Genomic DNA, 22,427 nt, shown 5'->3' with positions numbered 1-22,427 from the left:
TTCGGAAGTTTTCGAATTAAAGTGGACGCTTCTGGGGCAACATTTTCTTGCACTGGTACGTGACGCGCACAGTAAACGCTTTGAGCATGCGCAGGAGCCGCAGGCACGCCAAGGCAAGGAGCTCACGTCAATCGGTGGACGGTTAACCAATCAAAACACAGCACTCTCTAGAGCCCGCCCTCTACACGTTGACGGGTGAAAGTAATATTTTCCATTTCAGGAGCGGTGTTCACTTGTATAAAAAACTGAAGAAATAATTAAAGACATAAGCAACAAAAATATATATATATGTCATGGCACATGTAATTAGTTATACTGTCATTGTTTATTTTCACCTTTCACGGTATTTTGACTTATTTGCATATTTATTGAGTTAATAAGAATTACCTGCGAAAGCTTAGAAATCACTTCACTTTTTTTTTGGTCTGACGAGAAACCCCCCAAAAATAAAACACTTTTGGGCTCGTCTTGCACGCCGTGAAGCTTTTTGGCACCCCAATATATTTCGCACACCCGTATGATAAATCGTAAACCAAAGGGCGTCTTCAGCAAAAATGATTTAAAGGATGCGAAGTTGCGCAGGGTGGCACGGTGGCGCAGTGGTAGTGCTGCTGCCTCCTAGTAAGTTGACCTGGGTTCGTGTCCTCCCTGCGTGGAGTTTGCATGTTCTCCCCGTGTATCCGGTTGCAAGACATGAAGGTTCGGTGCATTGGCGATCCCAAATTGTCCCGTGTGTGTGCGCCCTGCATACCCCCCTGACCCTGTGTTAGGATATAGCGGGTTGGGTAATGGAAGTTGCGTAGAGCACATCAACCGACCCCCTAACTGGAAATATGGGGTCAAAGTTGCTCCTTTTCACAAAATGTTGGAAAAAAAAACGAGGCCCGTTAATCTCGGCATGTGGAGTGTCGTTTTATGCTATTCTGGGGCTGCTCACCACGAATATGATAATATTTTTGATATTTGCTTCTTTACCGGTGGTCCCAGCCCCTCCAAGATTCACTCCGAGAAGGTTACAAATGACAGATTTCAAACATATGCATGTGGGGTGTCGTTTCAGGATATTTCAAGGTCCGCGATATGACGTCATTTTGGATTTGTGATCCTTCCTTGAGACTTGGCCCCCCTATGGACCTCCATCAGAGGGTGAGAAAACACAAAGCATCAATAAAAATCGAGAATATTTAGACTTTAGACATTTAAATTACGATAGGTTGACCAGTCGTACTTTTTTTTATTTAGCATTCCCGTTTTTATGCAACTCGTGCTGGTATAGGAAACGAAATGTCCCGTTTGTCCAAGCTAACATGTAATTGAAATGTCTTGGACGTTTCTATAAAAACTGACCGTTAATTCAGCCAGTTAGGAAATCGTCCGTCCGTCCGTCCGTCCGTCTGTCTGTCTGCTCGAGGCGTGGACTGTTTGGTGGCGTGCGGTTTTCTAGCCGTTTATGAACGTACGAACGTTTGAAGTTATGGCCACAGAGAAACTTACTAAGATACCTCCGCCTTCAAAAGAACTTTCTCTCTGCATGAACTTGTCCTCTCTTTATTTTGGCGTGTACTTTAAATTTAGTACTGAATGCTGCACGCCTCGCAGTTAGGAGACCCGGGTTCGCTTCCCGGGTCCTCCCTGCGTGGAGTTTGCGTGTTCTCCCCGTGTCTGCGTGCGGGTTTCCTCCCACAGTCCAAAGACATGCAGGTTAGGTGCATTGGTGAGCCTAAAATAGTGAGTGAGAACCCTAAATCCAAAGAGGACTCTTTCATTTATGTGAGGTAGAGGGGACTGGGCGGTCTCATGGTCTGGAATCCCTACAGATTTTATTTTTTTTCTCCAGCCGTCTGGAGTTTTTTTTGTTTTTTCTGTCCCCCCTGGTTATTGGACTTTACTCTTATTCTATGTTAATTAATGTTGACTTATTTTGTTTTCTTATTGTGTCTTTTATTTTTCTATTCTTTATTATGTAAAGCACTTTGAGCTACTGTTTGTATGAAAATGTGCTATAGAAATAAATGTTGTTGTTGTTGTTGTTGTTGTAGTGTGTGTGCCCTGTGGTGGGCTGGCGCCCTGCCCGGGGTTTCTTTCCTGCCTTGCGCCCTGTGTTGGCTGGGATTGGCTCCAGCAGACCCCGTGACCCTGTAGTTTGGATATAGCGGGTTGGATAATGGATGGATGGATGAATGAATGCTTCACTACGTTTATAGCCAGTGTTTCCCACCTCTGTTGCAACCATTTATGTTTATCTGAAATAATGAAAGAAATTTAAAAAAGTGGTAATGTAAAAAGCTAATCAAGATCTTAAAAATAAATGTTTATTGGAATGTTTCAAATGAAAGAAGCATTATTTGTTTACATTTAAATTAACCTGTCAGTATATATTGCAATATAATGTCCTTATCAATGCTGTAGTGACACTATAAAATGGTATTCACAGGATGACCACTATAAAAAATCTAAACATATCTGTAGAAAATACAGTTATAAAACTAACATTTTCTCATGTAATTTTACAGTAAAATGCTGGCAGCAGATTTGCCAGCCACTTACTGTGTTTTACAGTGAAGCTGCTGTAATTAACATTTACAGTATTACACTTAGATTTCATAATACAGTATTGTACAATAATATTACAGTATCATACTGTACGATTAAATGACAGTGTAATACTGTAAATTTTAATTACAGCAGCTTCACTGTAAAACACAGTCAGTGGCTGGCAACTCTGCTGCCAGCATTTTACTGTAAAATTACAATGAAAAATTTGACAGTGTGCTTATGCCTGAATTTTACTAAAACTTTTAAAAAACGACGATAATTATTTGAACGCTCGTCCCACGGGTGGCTTGAAGTAAGCCGAAGCTGCCCGCATTTGGAAACTTTCGACAACCGCAGCTAAGACGACACCAGCTAATAAGGGGTGATTACTGAAAAGTGAAAACCTCGACGAGACCACAACATGCAGAGCCCCCCAGCCCACTGCAGTGCCCCCCACAGGCCAGTGGTGCCAACACCGGACAAATGAGCTCGGACTTCCCGGTTTGGCAGACGCTGGCTGGCCGCCCACACCTGCTGCCATCCGTTGGCCGCGGCGCGCCCCCCACTGATCCCATTTTAGGACCACTATGCATGATGTCACTGTTGATGTAACCCGATCGTCGCCGTCCATCGCTGGGCTCGAGTCACATGCACGAGGGGGTTTTATTAGCGGATTACATCACATGCCTGAGTGCTTCGGTTTCGGTGACACCACAAGTAGCTTCGGGTTAGGCGGGGGGCTCTGGCACTGACCTGTCAGATTTATGTCTTCACATGCCAGCCAAGTCGTATCGCGCTTCAGTCACCCAGTCGCACTGCCGGCCAGGAAGCCCCCGATCTGCAGCCCAAGATGGCTCATGGATATTCCCCCCACGCCCCCAACAAGGCCTCTGTTAAACTCCTGGTACTGATGACAACACCTGGCATGGGCACCGGCTGGCAGGATACCACGACTAAACAAATAATAGCTTAATCCCAGTAAAATAGATTTTGCAATTAAATTCATTTTGGGATTAAAGGGATGTGTGGCTGCACAATCCAAGGCGGCTCCGTCTAAGAAGGGGCTTTGCTTTGCCAGTCGGGATTATCCTGGAAGGGGCAGAGGAGACCTGGGAAGGAAAGTGTGGACTCCTCTTTCACAAATAACATTGCAGTAATCCACTTGAGCTGATCTGGGCACCAGAAATCCACTGCCAGGTAAAAGAACATGTCCGCTCATCTACTAACCATCTTAATCCTTTCTCAGAGACAATCTTGGCAGCATCTGGCACAAAGCAAGAAGCAACCCCATATGAGATGCCAGATGGTTGAAGGGCAAACTCACACATACATCTACATTCAACCCTGGAGGGAATGCCAAACAACCAAATGGCACACTCAATCATACAACCACATTTATCCTTAGATGTTTTGCCAGTCAGCTGCAGGGCACACTCAAATGCACAACCACATTCAGTCCTTGAGGAAATGTCACTTGACAATAGGGCACACAGGCACATGTCATTCAATCCTGGATGGCATGCTAGTCGATTAAAGGGCACACCTATGCATACACTCACATTCAGCCATGGGTGGGATGCCAGTTGTCTACAGGGCAATCTCACTCATATGAGCACACTCAACACTGGATCAAATGCCAGTCAAGGGCACACTCAGACAGACATATACCCACATTTAACACTGGATGGGATGCCAGTCAGTTATAGGGCACACCTATGCATACACCCACATTCAACTCTGGATGGAATGCAAGTCCGTACAGGGCACACTCATAAACACACACACAACTGACCCTGGATGGAATGCCAGTGAGTCACAGGGCACACTGAAATACACAACCACATCCGATTCTTGATGAGATGCCAGTCAACTACAGTGAACACACAGATACCCACATTAAACCCTGGGTGACATGCCAGTTGGTTACAAGGCACACTCACACAATCTCTCACATTCAGCCTTGTATGGGATGCCAGTCAATTGAAGGGCACACTCACACACACCCACACACAACCACATTCAATTCTTGATGGAATGCCATCTGACTACAGGGCACACTCACATCTGCTCACACAGGGCCGCTTAAGGTTAACCAATGCACCCAAACACACGTCTTTCAGATTTGGGCACTGATGGGGTACCTGAAGGTCCAGTCACCCGGGCACAGGGAGAATGCAAAAACTAAAGTGGCTCTCAGTAGAAAAGTCAAATAATGTGAAGAAACTTCATGCCTGGCATTCCACGTGGGCATCAAAAGAACAACAAAATGAATTCCGATGCTCCGTCACATCTGAGGCAGAGACAGACACAGAATGCCTGGACCCCCGCCAAAGCCCCTCGCCTGAGGCCGTGTCTGGTCGGCCCGCCTTGCTGACTTCACACAGCCCCACCACGCTTAGTTGGCACTTAGAAGTGTAACATGGAGTTACAGGCTGACAGATGAGCGCCAGACGGAGGAGCTGGGCATAAGTGGGGGGGGGGCCAGAAATCAAAAGTTGAGATTTTCAAAGTGAAAGACCCCAATAAGACTCGGTGCAGTCAGCCAGTCGTCAGCTGTGTGTGAATCTAATCTGAACTGAAAGCATCGATAAACTCGGCCATACGGTGTAAACAGAACAGCCCCACCCATAATGTTGGCCCTTCACTTTACACTTGTGAAACCCACCCCACAGCCTCAACGTCCCAAAGGAAGACCACCAACAATCTCTGCCAGCCAAATCAAAACTGATTGACAGTCTCAGCCTCCCAGCGTATGCACGCCAAAACACAAAAACCTCGCAAACGCATGAAACTGGCCAGTCACCTAAGACCACCGATGTTCTCGTACAAACTGAATCAGTCAGCAGTCACAGCTCTCCAGTTTATGGCGGTCAAACTCAATGATAAATGTCATGGACTCCGATATGGACGTGAACAACGCTGGAGCACCACAAGGACCAGGCCTGTCTCCTTCACTGCATACACCTTAGACTAGAAATACAACAGCAGGTCAGCTCAGAAATTCTCAGATGGGTCAGAAGTTATAGGGGGGGTTGACAAGGGGGATGAGATGGAGGAGAGGAGGCAGTGAGAGAACTTGGAGAACAGTCTGCACCTCAGCATCAGCAGAACCACAGAGTTTCACCACACCAAAGAGTCTCTACATCCGGTCACCATTCAAGGAGTGGATGTGGAGGGGGTCCACTCCTACAAGTACTTGTGGGGTCTGCATCAATGACATGTTGGACTGGTCCCATAACACAAAGGAACTGGAGAAGAAAGGACAGAGCAGACACAGTGTTCTTAGGAGCATTCCTTTAACGTGGAGACCGACATCCTTCACATGTTCTACAACTCTGTGATGGCCAGTGTGGTGTGGTGGGCTGGCAAAATCACGGCAAGAGAGGACCACCCAATCAACAATCTGATTAAAAGGGCAGGATCAGTTATGGGGCACAATCTGGACCTGCTGGAGGAGGCAGTGGAAGAGAGAATGAAGACAAAACTGAGGGCCATTATGAACAACGCTGCACATTCTCTCTGGGACATTCAGCCAATGAATCATTCAGCATTCATCTATCTATTTATCATATAGTGCCTTTCATATCTATCTATCTATCTATCTAATAGTCCCTTTCATATCTATCTATCTATCTATCTATCATATAGCGCCTTTCACTATCTTTGTTTATCTATCTATCTATCTATCATATAGCACCTTTCACTCTATCTATCTATCTATCTATCTATCTATCTATCTATCTATCTATCTATCTATCTATCTTATCTATCATATAGTGCCTTTCACATTATCTATCTATCTATCTATCTATCATATAGTGCCTTTCACATCTATCTATCTATCTATCTATCTATCTATCTATCTATCATCATATATCTGCCTATTCATATCTATCTATCTATCTATCTATCTATCATATAGTGCCTTTCATATCTATCTATCTATCTATCTATCTATCTATCTATTATATAGTGCCTTTCACCCTATCTATCTATCTATCTATCATATAGTGCCTCTCTATCTATCTATCTAGCACGTGGTGTGTGTGGCTACGCTTCCAACTCCCCATCCATCCATACCCTCTGTTGCAGCACACAGTGGCACAAGGACCATTCTACTGTAGCGCGGCCCACCAGGTACATAAAGACAGGACTAGTGCAGGGCAGGTAAAGAGCCAAACTGTACCATAAGTAAATAAAAGGTAAGTAAATGGATAGTAATAATTTAAAATAGATAGTAATACAGCAGTTACCAGTGTACTCTCAGTTCACAAAGATGAAACTCATCAGTCATCTCACTGTCCTTTAATCCGCCAGCAGACCCCCGATGTTCTCGTACAAACCCCACCAATCGACAGTCACAGTTCTTGAGCTCGCAGACCAAACTCACGGAGCAGCCCCTCGATCCCACCATTAATGTAAATTTCCCTATTGGCACTCCAAGTCTTCCACTTTATGCAGAATACCCAACCTGAGTAATCTCACTGTTTCAGTTTCCAAGCTCATCGATAATCTCGACCTCCCGGCTCATTTGGATCAAACACATTGAAGATCTCGGTGTTCTGGTTTTCACGGTCCAAACTCACCGGCCGCACGAGCTTTGTAAAGTCAAGTGGAGCCCAACTCGTCCCATCCATATGTGTGAAACGCCTCAGTCACCTCGCTGCCCCTTTAATGCACAGTGAGACCACTGAAGATGGCATACAAACCGAATCACGGAGGCCTCACTCATCGATAAGCTCACTTTCTCAGTTTACATCGGTCAGACCTCTCGATGATCTCCAGTTCACGTTGATAAACGTCTCGATAATCCCGCGTTTCCAGTTAACTTCATCGATAATTTCAGCCATCCAGTTGTCACGCACGACATCCATAGAGAGTCTCCGCCTCTCAGTTTAGAAGGGGTGGTCCTCACGGATAACCTCAGCCTCCCAGCTCATTTCAGTGAAGTCCACCTGCCATTTCCATTCCCCTGCCCCCATCTGTACACGTGGAGGGCACTAATTGTCTGAGCTGCCAGTTCTTATCATCCAAAGCGTCTACAAACCCACCCCAGTGATCCCAGCCTTCCAGTTTGTTGAGATAAACACATCGGTAACCTCGGCTCTCCATTTGATCCAAATGAAACATGTTACTCATTTCAAGCTTCTGGTGTTTACACGTAACGTCAATTGTTCATCAGAATTCCTCGATTTAGGACAAGCGGTCCTCATGGATAATCTCAGCCTTCCAGTTCACGTACAAGAAACACATCGATAAGCTTGGTTTTCCGGTTTCTACCACCAGAACTTCTCAACAGTATCAGCCTCTCTCTCCATTGAAACGGACCAAAGTCATCGAGATAATCCTCGGGCTTCCCGTTCACACACATGAAACTCGCACACGCCTATTCACTCACGGTGAGACCACCGATGTTCTCGTATGACCCGAATCAATCAACAGTCCCAGTTCTTCGGTTTACGCAGACCAAACTCTGTAATAATCCTCACCCTCTTGATTTACATCGGCCAATCCCACCAATGTTCACAATGGCCCAGTTCCGCTTCGGTAATCCCCAGTTTCTACAAATTATGCTCCTCGATAACTTCCACTTCTCCCACACAACACCCAAAAAGCGCCGTCCTCCCGGATCATCTCCACTTTACGGCCCATTGATAATCTCGATTTCCCAGTATCTACACGGTGAGATCGCTTATAATCCCTTTTGGAAGAGACCAACCTCACCGATATTCCCAGCCTCCCAGTTCATTTTCATGAAACTCGTCTGGAATCTCGTCGTCTCCTTTACGCACACCAAAAAAGTCTGATCCGCTCAGATCTCAACAAACACGTCCACAAGCTCACGTTTCACTTTTCATCGATCATCTCCACCTCACCCTGTCCACGGCACATAAAAGTGACTAACAGTCGAAGGCAACGCGGACCACCGTAACTCAAATCGGATTTTTTTCACTTCGATCTGATCTGAGCTTTTGAGAGAAGTGTAGTCAGACTAAAAAAAAACACAAGTAATCGAAACTTTTCAAATCAGATTTTTACATTTGCTACTACGAGAAGAAGAAAATCCAAACACGTAACCCCAGTCCTCATGTCCTTACACTCGCTACCAGTTAAATTTAGGGCCGATTTCAAAATCCTCCTTTTAACATATAAAGCCAGAAATGGCCGAGGCGGGTTTAGTTATCTGGACTTATCATTACGTATAAACCTGAACGCACGTTAAGATCTCAAGATTGCAAGGATTCATAAAACAACGGGGGCCGAGCTTTGGAAGTGGAAATAACGAGGGCGTCAGAAATAAACTTGAGCCATTAGGATGAAAAGTCAAGACGGAGGTAAAGAATTCAGGGGTCGCTATTGACATCCCACTAGGAGGCTCCGCCCCCTGCTCATTCCGCTTGCCCACCGCCGTGATTGGTTTACCGGATATACAATTTAAAGAGATTGTTAGTTTCATGGGAATTGTGACATATGCTGCCCGATCATTTCAAAGCCTGTACAGCAGCTGTCCTTTTGCCACTTCGCATTGTAAAGGGCTGTTTATTTTGGCCGAACGCACGCTAAGGAGATGCCGTCGGATCATCTGCTGTCTTTCTGCGGTTTGGCGAGCTGCGTGTTTTTCTTGTCGCATGTCGTTGTTTTAAGAGCTGGGAGCACGTGATGCGTGTCTGCCAACAGCAATCCAACAACTGCGAGGCTAGATGTCCGTGGACTTGTTTTAAATGGTGGCTCACTGCCTGGTCTCGCGTGACGTTGTAAAAACAGTACTTGTCCTTTATTTCCAGCCCCGGGCGTGGTTAAATCTCTTTCTCCGGACGTATAACGCTGTGCGCGTTGTCAAGTGCCGCAGATGAACGCACGCTAAGGAGATGCCGTCGGATCATCTGCTGTCTTTCTGCGGCTGTCGCGCTGCTATGTCTTCCGTGCTGCACTCCGCCCTCCCTCAATCGGACCCAACAGTCACTTAAAACCAAAAAGGCTTCACCCTGGCTGGGACGCTACAATACTTTTGAATTTTCCTGCTTTCATATTCGTTACCTTTCTCTGCGTGTGTATCGCGCCATCATTTGTTTCAAATTCCTCTGCTTTCATAATCTCTTATCTGCCTTTCTTCTCTCCAGCGCTTTTGAGTCTCTTTTCTCCGCGCTGCTCTTTCTTCTTTGCTTAGTCGTTGACATTTCATGGAGAACGTATTGTCTTTATACGCGTTATGTGTGCTGAGAGCACAGGATCTGTGTGTGCTACGTGTCTTTACACGACTGAGTGTTACTTGATATTGTTTGTGTCTTCAGAGAAGATCACGTCTCGCCGCCCTGCTTTTCCTTTCCGGGATTTTTTTTATAATAGAGAGATATTAATCAGATTACTAGGGCAGCATTTGTTTCTTTTAAGTAATATAGCAAAAATTAGACCTCTTATAACATTGCAAGATGCTGAGAAATGAGTTCACACTCGATTACTGTAACGCACTCCATTCAGGACCACCTATTAAAGACATCAGTTCCTCCCACAGTCCAAAGACATGCAGGTTAGGGGCACTGGCGATCCTAAATTGTCCCTAGTGTGTGCTTGGTGTGTGTGCCCTGCAGTGGGCTGGTGCCCTGCCAGAGGTTTGTTTCCTGCCATGTGCCCTGTGTTGGCTGACCCTAGGATATAGCGGGTTGGATAATGGATGGATGGATGGATGGATGAACCCAAAAGGCACACTGACTAGTGGTTATGTTTCATATCTCATCAGCATTCTTTACACACTCACAGGTAAGGCGCATATTTTAAGAAACAATGGGGAGAGAGAGACAGAGAAAGAAAGAGAGAGAGAGAGAGAGAGAGAGAAGGAGTGAGAGAGAGAGAAGGAGAGAGAGAGCAAAGAGAGAGCAGAGAGAGAGAGAGAGAGAGAGAGAGAGAGAGAGAGAGGGAGAGAGAGAGAGAGAGAGAGAGAGAGAGAGAGAGAGAGAGAGAGAGAGAGTAGAGAGAGAGAGGGTGAGAGAGAGAGGAGAGAGAGAGCAAAGAGAGAGAGAGAAGGAGAGAGAGAGAAAGAAAGAGAGAGAGAGAGAGAGAGAAAGAAAGAGAGAGAAGAGAGAGAGAGAGAGAGAGAGAGAAGGAGAGAGAGAGAGAGAGAGAGAGAGAGAGAGAGAGAGAGAGAGAGAGAGAGAGAGAGAGAGAGAGAGAGAGAGAGAGAGAGAGAAGGAGAGAGAAGGAGAGAGAGAGAGAGAGAGAGAGAGCGCATTTGCTCCTCACCTTCCACGTGTTCTAAATTTGCCGTTGCAATTCCACAATTCATACTCATTCAATACAAATGATCGTATTGAGTGATATACAAAAAACGGATTTTAAGTTTTTTATTCTGATGCTTTAAGCAATTTTAATAGTGACTAATAGAGACTAATTTTAATACAGAATAGGATAACAAGAAAAACGAGAATATTTTATTTAAGGACAAAATGCAGTTTTTAAATATTGGATTGTTTTTTTTAGTCTGATCCCATTTTTTTTATAAAATTGAAAACCGTTTATGGTCTTACCTTTATTTGTAAATGAAGTGCATTATTCATCGCCTTTCCTCTAAAAGTCCCTCATTATTATTATTATTATTATTATTATTATTATTATTATTATTATTATTATTATTTCTCCTTTAGTTTAAAAAGTTTTAATCTTCTATTTTGGCAGTCAGTTGGGACACAAAATAAAACATCTTTCTGATATCGCGAACTTGTTGGCGCCTCTGCATATTAGAACAGCAGCAACGAGCACCTGTTGGGCTCACCTGCGCCCCCCTTCGGTGCCACACGGTACTGTCTACCTCTCCTTGTGCTTTTTCACTGTAGTTTTATGTCCGAACAGCACGACTAAATATGCCACAGACATTCATTAAAGATCTTAGCCAGACTGTGGAAAGTCAGGGTGTGTACTAAACGTGTCTGCAAACCTTATATTGGCGACATACTGAGAGACAGCGACGGGCACGCGCCGATTGAATGCATCAACCCCGTGTGTGAGGAGAGCGCGGTCCGAGCAGAGTTGAGACTCGTCAGTGCAGCACCTCGCGTTTCTCCCCTATGTATAAACAGGAATGTGCAAATTCAGCGATTTTGACTATAAAAATGATCATAATTATTGTAATCATACAGAAAAAAATGTATAGCACAGACCAGTGGACACATTTCTTTTATGCTGTCATTATTAGTTTTTTTTTTTACTTTTCATGATGACACCTCACCTGCCTCCCCTGACCGCAAGACCCTGATCAGTTAATACCCACAACGTCAATCACAAAAGGCTCTGTGACTCAAAACTCTGATCTTAAACCGTTGTGTAACGGGCCCTAATATCAATCATAGTCTAATACGATGGGTGTTACGTGACTGACGTTGAGGGCGTTTCGTGATGTTGGCGCATGACATGTACGTGACTGGCCTCATAGGTACTGCGGTCTGCAATTACACTCTGTTGGAACTGAACTGCCTGTTTATGTTAATTTGCATATTCAAATATGTGGAATTCTGGGAGGAGTTGGGGTGTGGCTGTAGGCGCGTGCACGTGTGTTAAATTTCACGTTCATTGGGATTTATAAAGGAGAAGTCGTGAACTTGGCGAACACGCACTTTTTTTGCATCTGAACCTTTTTGTGCATATGCGCCTTTCTAGTTCTAGTTAATGATACGCACGGTGATATACTGTACTTGCGGCCCTTGGACCCTAAGCCGTTTAAAGTACCACTTCAGCACCACTGGTCCAATAACGACAGGCATCCCTGAGCTTACCACGCGAGTGGGCCTTTAGAGCCCACCTCACACACCCGGGTTAACAAAGGCAGAGACTCCGAGCGCGTCGACTGCCAAAGGGACAATAAAATCGTTGAATGACGGACTCAAGTAACTCGGACTGTCTGCAACAAATGAGTCAAGAATGCGGGCCCAAATTAGCGAGGCTAAAAACAAAGATATCAGATCTGCGGCTCAAATACAACATTTCCGTTGTTTGCCTGTAGATTAAGAATTACTAAGAAAATATAAATAGCACATGGCTTCTTTCCTTCTTTTTTCCCTGTCTTTATTATGCTGGTGAATTGACAGAAAACAAAAAAGGCAAACACTTCCCGGATGCTGGACGTGAGCCACAACATCGATTTAAGGGACACCAAAATAACCCGAAATGGAAGAGCAAAATCCCCCCACCTCCGAGCCTCGGACCTCTCAGGAAAAACGACAGCAAAGAAGGAACAGCTGGGAGCAGAAAGAGCCGCCGGGCTGGGAAAGGAGAGCGGAGGGAACTGTCTTCGGGGTTGGGATCAACCGGCCATTAAACGGCACACAGACTGCCGGGCGACGCCTCGGGAACAGCGTGTGTGTGAGTCGGAATAGGGCGGAGGACACGCGACAGTGACATGGAAAGAAGCCAAACACGCAACACAGCATCAGCACCGTCTGGCATTTCATAAAACGAGCTTTACATCTGATTGATGTGAACGGCACTGTTCAGTGGCTCTCAAACTAGGGGGGCGCGAAGATGTGAAAAAAAGAAAACTATCTATCTATCTATCTATCTATCTATCATATAGTGCCTTTCATTATCTATCTATCTATCTATCTATCTATCTATCTATCTATTATATAGTGCCTTTCATTATCTATCTATCTATCTATCTATCATATAGTGCCTTTCATTATCTATCTATCTATCTATCTATTGTAGAGTGCCTTTCTATCTATCTATCTATCTATCTATCTATCTATCTATCTATCTATCTATCATTTAGAGCCTTTCTATCTATCTATCTATCTATCTATCATATAGTGCCTTTCATTTTCTATCTATCTATCTATCATTTAGAGCCTTTCTATCTATCTGTCTATCTATCTATCTATCTATCATATAGTGCCTTTCATTATCTATCTATCCATTATAAAGTGCCTTTCACATCAGTCTGTACTCTGTAGTGTCTCTCCTATCTATCTGTCTGTCTGTCCATCTCTTATTTTATGGTGTCTTTCACCTGTAACTTTCTATTTATCTTGCATGTAGTGGTTTTACATCTACAGTACCTCTCAGTCTCTCTATCATATAGCGCCTTTAACATCTCTTAAATTGGATATGCAGTCCATGTATGTATGACTGCAAGGCATCAGCCAGTAAGCACAGTGTCACGGGTTCAGTGCTCCCTGCCAGTGCTCACAATGCCACACTGAACATGGAGATCATCTCAGGCCATGGTGGTGTTTTTTTTTTTGTTTGCTTCTTCCTGTGTTCTCGTCAGCTTTGTCTGGGGTCTCCATTTCTCCTCAACAAACTGAAACACTCGCCATTGGGCCCTTGCAATTAGTCATAGAGGATGCATGCATGTCATTTTACCCTGTGATGAACTGGCATCGTGTCCAGGTGAAGTGGTGGGGCTCCATCTTAGTATCCGATGCTCCCCATGTGGACTTGGACATTTGTAATGCCATCAAATAAAAAAAATAAAAAATGGGATGAGAAAATAAAAAAAAAACTGATGGATTGTTCTTTGTTTTGTTTTTTTTTTCATAATGCTTAGGACCACCAGGAGCCAGAGATTATCCTTGCAGCACTAGGGCCATAAAGCAGGAAATATGGTGCCAGTCCTTTACAGGGTCCACCACACCCACCCTGTCCTAGAGCAATCAACTGATCACACCAGTCTTTGGGAATATGTAAGGAAAAAAAAAATGGAGATGGGGAGAACATGCAAACGACACACAAACCAAGACGGAGGGCTGACTTCAAACAGGACGCTGGGTCTGTGTGGCCAAAGTCAAAGTCGCTGCCCCACCATGATGTCCTCCATTAGCTTAGACTGGAGGCTGATAGGTGCAGAATACAATAAAATCATCAAATACTAATCAAAACAGTACAGATTATTATATTATATTATATTATATTATATTATATTATATTATATTATATTATATTATATTATATTATATAGGCACTGGTTCCTCTCTAACTGTGAACTGGATCAAAAGTTTTAAGAGGATTATGTTGTGTTATGTGATATTAAATTACATAAGTACATCTGAGAGCTTCTCCCCACTGTGCCAACGATATATATATTATATTATATTATATTATATTATATTATCCATCAATCCTCCCCCAACCCGCTATATCCTAACCACAGGGTCATGGGGGTCTGCTGGAGCCAATTCCAGCCCACCGCAGGGCACCGACACACACACACACACACCAAACACACACTAGGGACAATTTAGGATTGCCAATGCACCTAAATTGCATGTCTTTGGACTGTGGGAGGAAACTGGAGTACCGGGAGGAAACCCACGCACACATGGGGCATATCATATCATATCATATCATATCATATCATATCATATCATATCATATCATATCATATCATATCATATCATATCATATCATATCATATCATATCATATCATATCATATCATATCATATCATATCATATCATATCATATCATATCATATCATATCATATCATATCATATCATAGATCAGCCCCAACATTCAAAGCCCTGCCAGGTGAGGTGAATGACGCGGGTCATCTCGCTCCAACGGCTCCTGTCAAGGGGTGGGTGGCTTATATCATTCAGTTACTGAAGGTGAAGTGTTGCGAGAAGGATAAATGGACAAGCGTAAGGATCTAAGCAACTCTGACGAGGACCACTCTGTGATGGCCAGACCACCGGGTCAGAGCATTTCCAAAATGGCAGGTCTTGTCGAATTGTTTGTGGTATGCAGTGGTTAGGACCTACTAAAAGTGGACCACGGGGTGACAGGGTGATGGACCCCTAAGGCTCATCGATGTATGTATGGAGAGTGAAGATCAGCCCATCTGGTCCAATCCTACAGAAGAGCCACTGGAGCACAAACTGCTGGAAAACTTTATGCTGGCCATAAACACACAGGGCATTGTATGGAGTTGTGTGGCTACAGACTGGTCAGGGTGTCCCTGCTGGCCACCAAGGCTCCTGCAATGGGCACCTGAGCATCAGAATTGGACTATGGAGCATTGGAAGCAGTTGGCCTGGTCTGAAGAATGCCATTTTCTTTTAATATCATCTGTCGGCCAGGTGTGTGTGTGTGCTTTGTCGTTTACCAGGTGTAGAGAGTCAGTGGGACACACCAGGGGTCTCATGCATAACATCATGTGTAGAACTCACACTCTAATATGGTGTACGGACAAAAGCGGGAACGTACGTATGCACAGAAAAATCCAGATGCAGGAATCTGTGCGTACGCAAACTTCCATGTTCTTCCGCTCCATAAATCCCGATCAGTGTGAAAAGTAACGCTCGTGCACGCGCCTGCTGTCCCGCCCCAACTCCTGCCAGAATTACTCCTCTTTGAATATGCAAATCAATGTAAATAACCCTTAAACTCAGCGTTCTGTGAAAAGACAATGGGAAAAGCATGGGGCAAAATATAAGAATTTCAGTGAATACCAAGTGGAGGCAAAGAAAAAAACGTACTGTTGATTTAAACAGTGGGATTAACAAGAAAAGGAAGTTGATCGAGTGACATAGAGTGTCGGAGAAACTCAAAAGCTCACGTTCACAAAGTCGCACAGTGCCTGAAATAAAAAAAAAAGTTGTCACATATCAAAATCGCCGTGAAAGGGCGAGTCGTAGCCCACCGTCTGAGCGTCATATGAAAGATTGTAAGGATACAGAGAAAAAAAAAATAGGCACACAGTAGGAAAAAATCAAGGAATGTCAACTTCAATCTCGACATTTCCACTTTAATCACGTAGTTTATTTTGTCATTAAAGTAGAAAATCATAAACTTTAATTAACCAGTTTCTCAAATCCCATCGTAAGTAAAGTAGCACATTAAATGCTTTGTTTTGTATGTGATCTTCTATGTGCTCTGTGTGTGTGAATCACTACTTGCTTCTTAAACCGGCTCTCTTCCTCTGACAGGACACAGAGTCCATTACATTCGTGATATTACAGCTCTCTGAATAACTAAAATACTGAGATGTATACGTGATATCATTTTCATAATGATACGAGTTAACGCACGTTATTAAACATGGGAACACGGTGGCGCAGTGATTGTGCGCGACCTTCGATGAAATGCTTTACTGCAGCAGTCCTGTCTCTCTCAAACGTACTAACCTCCAATTCCTGTCCTTGCTTTTCTTTCCCCAAGTAACCGATCGCCACACAATCAGCTCTGTAATGGACGTTAAGCCATCTGTAAGCTCAGAACGACGATTCTTCAAAACTTTTAAGGAACATCGAAATACCTTCGTAGTACGTGTTTAATTATTCTGCCCTTCACGCCAGTCCCAGTGAAGCATACAGTGCAGGGCAGGAACAATCGTGAGCGGAGCGCCAGATCCTTGCTAGCGTAGCGACACCGTGTCCTTTAATTATTAACAATATAGATTATTTAAATCGAGTTAAAGTTGTATCTGTATAATATAATAAACATATTTTACTGCATTTCATCTTAAAAATGATATCGTCATCATATGTAAACACGCGCTTTATAAAGTGGCTCAGGTTGTGTAATATTATAATTGCAGTACCAGTTTACAGTGAGGTGATTGTACTAATAAGTGCTAACAGGTCTACAAGGAGCACTTGATGGACTGACGCAGTGTGTTTAGAGTTCTTTGGATGAAACTGTTTGTGAACCGCGAGGTCCGTACAGGAAAAGCTCTGAAGTGTTTGCCGTATGAGAGCAGTTCAAATAGACAGCGTGGCTGAGGCAGCGTGTGCTTGATGCTGTATCCTGATAATTCTCTTTCTGATCAGCTGCTGTACTCCTGTGATTCACACTCAGATACAGTGATATAAATATTCTGAGTGGTGCAATGAGAGTAATACAGTATGGAAAAAGATGATCCGCTGTGGCAACCCCTAAGGGGAGCAGCTGAAAGAAGAAGAAGAAGAAGTTGCAGTGAGAGTAACAACACTAAAGCAGCTATGGTATTTAGAATAGTTTGACCATTCTGTGGACCATTATATTGTTACAAGTTAATTACAGTCAGATGCATTAAACTAATAAACAATATGCGTTTAATTTCAGTGTATTTATAAAGATGCGTCAAGAAAAGAAAGGGTAACCACACAGGAACAGTAACACTGCTTTGACGCTGGGTGCCGCCAGTCTGCAAAACCAAGGGGATAACTTGCGTACGCCAGGGTATGAGCTACTGTGGAAATGTGCGCGTCTTTACACCAAGTTTAGGTTTTATACATCGCGATTTGAGCGTGGAAACGTTCGTACGCACCGTTTATACATGAGGCCCCAGGTGATGTTCTGCTAGAAAGCCTTGTGTCCTTGCGTTCATGTGGCTGGTACTTTGACACGTGCCACCTACCTGAAGATTGCTGCAGACCACGCACTCCCCTTCAAGGCAGTAGTATTCCCTGATGGTGGTGGCCTCTTTTGGCAGGATAAAGCGCCCTGCCACACCGCAAAAAAAGTTCAGGAATGGTTTGAGGAACACGACAAGGAGTTCAAGGTGTGTGGACTTGGCCTCCAAATCCTGCAGATCTCAATCTGTTCGAGAAAACAAGTCCGGTCCACGGGGACCCCACCTGACAACTGACAGAACTTAAAGGGTCTGCCACTAGCGTCTTGGTGCAGATAGCAGTGGGCACCATCAGAGATCTCGTGGAGTCCACACGGTGACGGGTCAGAGCTGTTCTGGCAATTGGGCGGGGGGTTGATGTTGTGGCTGATTGGTCTGTGTGTCTGTGTGTTTATTGGTTAGGCACTGGTCCTCTGTAACCCTAAACTGAATTAAGAGACTTGAAGAGGACTGAGTGGGATACATTCTCTTACATGCAGTACTTCCTGGCCATTATTACGTTATGTTACATTAGGTTAGGTTACATTATGATTACGCTGTGTTATGTTACATTATGTTTTGCTATGTTATGTTATGTTATGTTATGTTATGTTAGGTTATGTTACACTAGATTATGTTATGTTACATTATGCTACGCTATGTCACGTTATGTTATGTTATATTGTGTTATGTTACGTTACATTAGATTATGTTATGCTATTTTACATTACGCTACACTATTTTATGTTACATTATGTTATATTATGCAATGTTACATTACATTACACTATGTTACTTACTGTATGTTATGGTATTTTACGTTATGCTATGCTATGTCACGTTATGTTATGTTACGTTACATCATGTTATGTTGTGTTATGCTACGTTATGTTACACTATATTATGTTACATTAGATTACGTTATGTTATTTTATATTACGCTACGCTATTTTACGTTACATTATGTTATGCTATGCAACGCTACATTATGTTACATTAGATTACATTATTTTATATTATGCTACGCTATTTTACGTTACATTATGTTATGCTATGCTACGCTACATTATGTTGTGTTATGTTACGTTATGTATTTTACGTTACGCTACATTATGTCACATTATCCATCCATCCATCCATCCATCCATCATCCAACCCACTATATCCTAACTACAGGATCACAAGGGTCTGCTGAAGCCAATCCCAGCCAACACAGGGTGCAAGGCAGGAAACAAACCCCGGGCATGATGCCAGCCCATTGCAGGGCACACACACACACACATTAGGATCTCCAATGCACCTAACCTGCATGTCTTTGGACTGAGAAAACCCACGCAGACACGGGGAGAACATGCAAACTCCACGCATGGAGGACCCAGGAAGTCCAGGTCTCCTAACTGCGAGGCAGCAGCGCTCCCCTCTGCGCCACCGTGCCGCCCATGTCACGTTATGTTATCTTATATTACGTTACATTACGCTTTGTTACGTCACGCTACGTTAGGTTACGTTACATTAGTTACATTAGGCTAAGCTATGTTACGCTGCGCAACGTCACGTTATGTTACACAAAGCGCAAATGAGAGCTTGGCTTTGTAGCTCAGTGTTCACAAGCGGCTGCGAAAAATCATCGTGCGTCAAGTACAAACGTTTAGCAATAAGAGCAGATGACTAAGTAGGAACACATCAGCGGAGTCAAAGTGCAATGATGTGTATGTGAAATCATAATGAGGACGCACACAGACACACACCCAGACACACACGCCCACGCCGGGCTCAAAAGCTGATTAGCAGATACTCCAGGCATCAGGTCATAAAGGCCCTATATAAAACCCAAATACCTGATGGCGGCCAATTCCGTCCCCCAGACAGGCCAGTAAATAGCCCTGCTGGCACCGGCTGCCGATGTACCCACCCAGGCCGACACGCTGTGTGTACAAACAAAGCCAGCCGGACCGCCGGGCCGCCAGTCCGCTGAGCACAGAAGCCGAACTGTACGCGCTCCGGCCACTGCGGCACCCAAGTCTGTCAGTTTAGGTTACTTAGTGGGAGACGCTGAGAAAGACCGGCGAGGTGACGTTACAGACAGCGGTCACCGTTTGAAACATTTAAACAAATACCGTATAGCGGCTTCGCGCGGGTCCGCATCAGACACAAACAGCTGCCGCCCAGCTAGCCGGGCTACGCACGCTATAAACTCACATTTTATGAGCACAAAGCAAACTTGTTACTGGCTAAAATAATGCCATGTGCGCACAAATCAAAAACGATGGCCTCCGTAAACTCAGAGAGGAAATGCCTGATGTATTTTTCAGGTTTGCAGACTGGAAATCACCCAATGTGGAAGCTCGCGAGCTGACCGGACAGCCGTCCGTTCCTGAGGTGGCCGAAGTAACCATAAGCGACCTCAGGGGCTCTTCAAACAATTTCCAAGAGATCCTGCAATAAATCTCTCCCTTCCCGCTTAGTGGCTGTGTAAATAACGTTATCTGATCCCTCCTCGGGTTTCTCCTTATCGCTCACTGAATGTGCGGCGGACGTTTAAAACGAACGGGACAGCGTGGAACGAGCGTCTGCTGGGGTCTTAAAAAAAAAAAAGATAAGGAATTTACAGCACGCGTTCCACGGAGACCAAAGTGAAAGAAAATCCCTCGTTAGTCCCCGGTACCGGTAATCACAGAATGTAAACGAACGGAACTCAAGTTGAGCTCTGTGTCCGGGGATGGGTAGGGACTTTCCAGGTCCAAATTAGTCGAAGCCTGGGCTGTGGACATGTGCCCATCCATCCATTCATTCATCTATTCATCCATCCATCCCTGCAGATATGAAAGGCACTATATTGAAGATTGAAATACAAGTCTGAAAGGCGCTATATAATTGATAGATGGAAATACAAGTCTGAAAGGCGCTATATAATTGATACATGTGAAAGTTGCTATATGTACAACATAGATAACTAAAGATACATAAAAGGCGCTATACATATAGATAGATGTAAAAGGCGCTATATAAGATATATATATAGGCAAATGTGAAAAGCGATAGATAGATATGAAAGGCGCTATATAATAGATAGATAGATAGATAGATAGATAGATAGATAGATAGATAGATAGATAGATAGATATGAAAGGCACTATAAAATCGATTCCCACCCTAGACAAAGAGCGCCAGGCCGCCACAGCGCAGAAGCACGTCTCTCTTTACACACAGGACGTTGAGTTGACGGATCACTAGCGGCCGGATATGGTCATTGTATTCTCAAGCATGCGGACATATACAGTACCTACATATATTAATACAGTCAAATTCAAAGTTCACATTTTTAAAGTCCACAAAACTCCAAACAAGCCAAAAACAAAAACACAAACTTGGCGGCTGCGATTCGATTCTTTGCCGTTTTGATAAGACTATCATTTCTGTTTGAATCAAGCCCGATGTGAAGAGTATGCGAAACTGTTAACAGCGGCGGAAAGTTTGATACTCCGATAATATGTAGAAATAAACATTTAAAGAGATATAAGAGATCAATGGCAACAAAAAGAAAAGAGATACGAAGAGTAGTTAAACCAGAATGACTGCAAATGAAGCCGAAACAGCCGACCAGATCCACTGTAACTAAGTGGCGGAGTGACGAAATGGCGTGTAACCGGCACTACCGGCAGGTATCACACCCGCGCCAAGCTCCGCTGCCTTGCCTGCTCACAATGAAAGGCGCCTCATTCTCCAGACTTTGCCTCCTGGAAAGGCTCCGAGGAAATGTAGCGTGTCATCTCGCAATGAGACAGGGACCGGACAGGAAGAGCCGCTGCAAGTCCAGCCGGCTGTAATGAGAGCGGCTGCACATCATCAGGCGCTCAGTGTCTATTCAGAACTACAAATCTCACAAACGAGCGACGAGCAGAAGTCCGGTGGCAGGCGGTGCAGCTCTGCGGATGTCACGACTCACCTTTCTGGAAGTGCGGCTCCTGTCGTGAACGATCTCAGCCAATGACAGCGGCTACAAATCCAGGAATGGCAACTAGCGAAGCTCCGCGAAAAACACCCTGGGACGGAGAACGACATGAAACGAAGAGGAACAACGTGAAGAACAAAAAGAAAAAAAAACACGTCCGTCCGCCCGCAGGAAAATCCGACTGAAAAAGGGAAACGCTGAAGATCGCAGGGAATTTCTTGAGAAAACCATGCAGTTCCGCCCCGACTTCAGCGCATTCCATGACAGTGTGCAAAACTCGGAGACTCCGCCCCCGCCACATGCGGCCCCGGGGGTGGGCCGGGCTTGCCAGGGACGGCCGACGAAGAACGCGGCGTTAAGGGAAAGGGGGGGATCTAAAACTTCGGGGGATGGGAACTGGCGGGTGAGAGGCGATCACGCGAGCCCCGCGGGCAACGGCAGGACGTGACCAGAGGTGACAGGGCGGCGCGGCGCCTCGGGAGCACGTGACCCGACGGGCCAATAAAGCGCTTCTTGAATTTGGATTGTCACTTGATACCGCGGGGTGCTGGGCGGCGCAGTGCATAGACGAGATGGGCTCAGCCTCTGGCCGGTCAGTGCTTGTGAGCGGAGGGCGAGCTCCCAGGAACCCGGAAAAG

General features: G+C 44.6%; 1 protein-coding gene across 3 annotated transcripts in view; it reads right to left on the bottom strand.

The window, feature by feature from the left end:
• The window catches only part of rhbdf1a (rhomboid 5 homolog 1a (Drosophila)), a 95,375-nt gene extending 73,159 nt beyond the window's left edge, over positions 1 to 22,216 (bottom strand). For 2 of the 3 annotated variants that reach the window (XM_039773951.1, XM_039773952.1), the window contains exon 1: positions 21,784 to 22,216. The gene's annotated coding sequence lies outside the window, so the exon portion shown is untranslated. The remainder of the gene's footprint in view (positions 1 to 21,783) is intronic. The other variant, XM_039773953.1, reaches the window with a different exon arrangement.
• Between the last annotated feature and the right edge of the window lie 211 nt (positions 22,217 to 22,427).

The sequence above is a fragment of the Polypterus senegalus genome, chromosome 13 (genome assembly GCF_016835505.1).
Source record: "Polypterus senegalus isolate Bchr_013 chromosome 13, ASM1683550v1, whole genome shotgun sequence".
Lineage (NCBI taxonomy): Eukaryota > Metazoa > Chordata > Cladistia > Polypteriformes > Polypteridae > Polypterus > Polypterus senegalus.
Note: the sequence above shows the minus strand (reverse complement) of the source record. Positions and strands in the feature narration are given on the sequence as shown.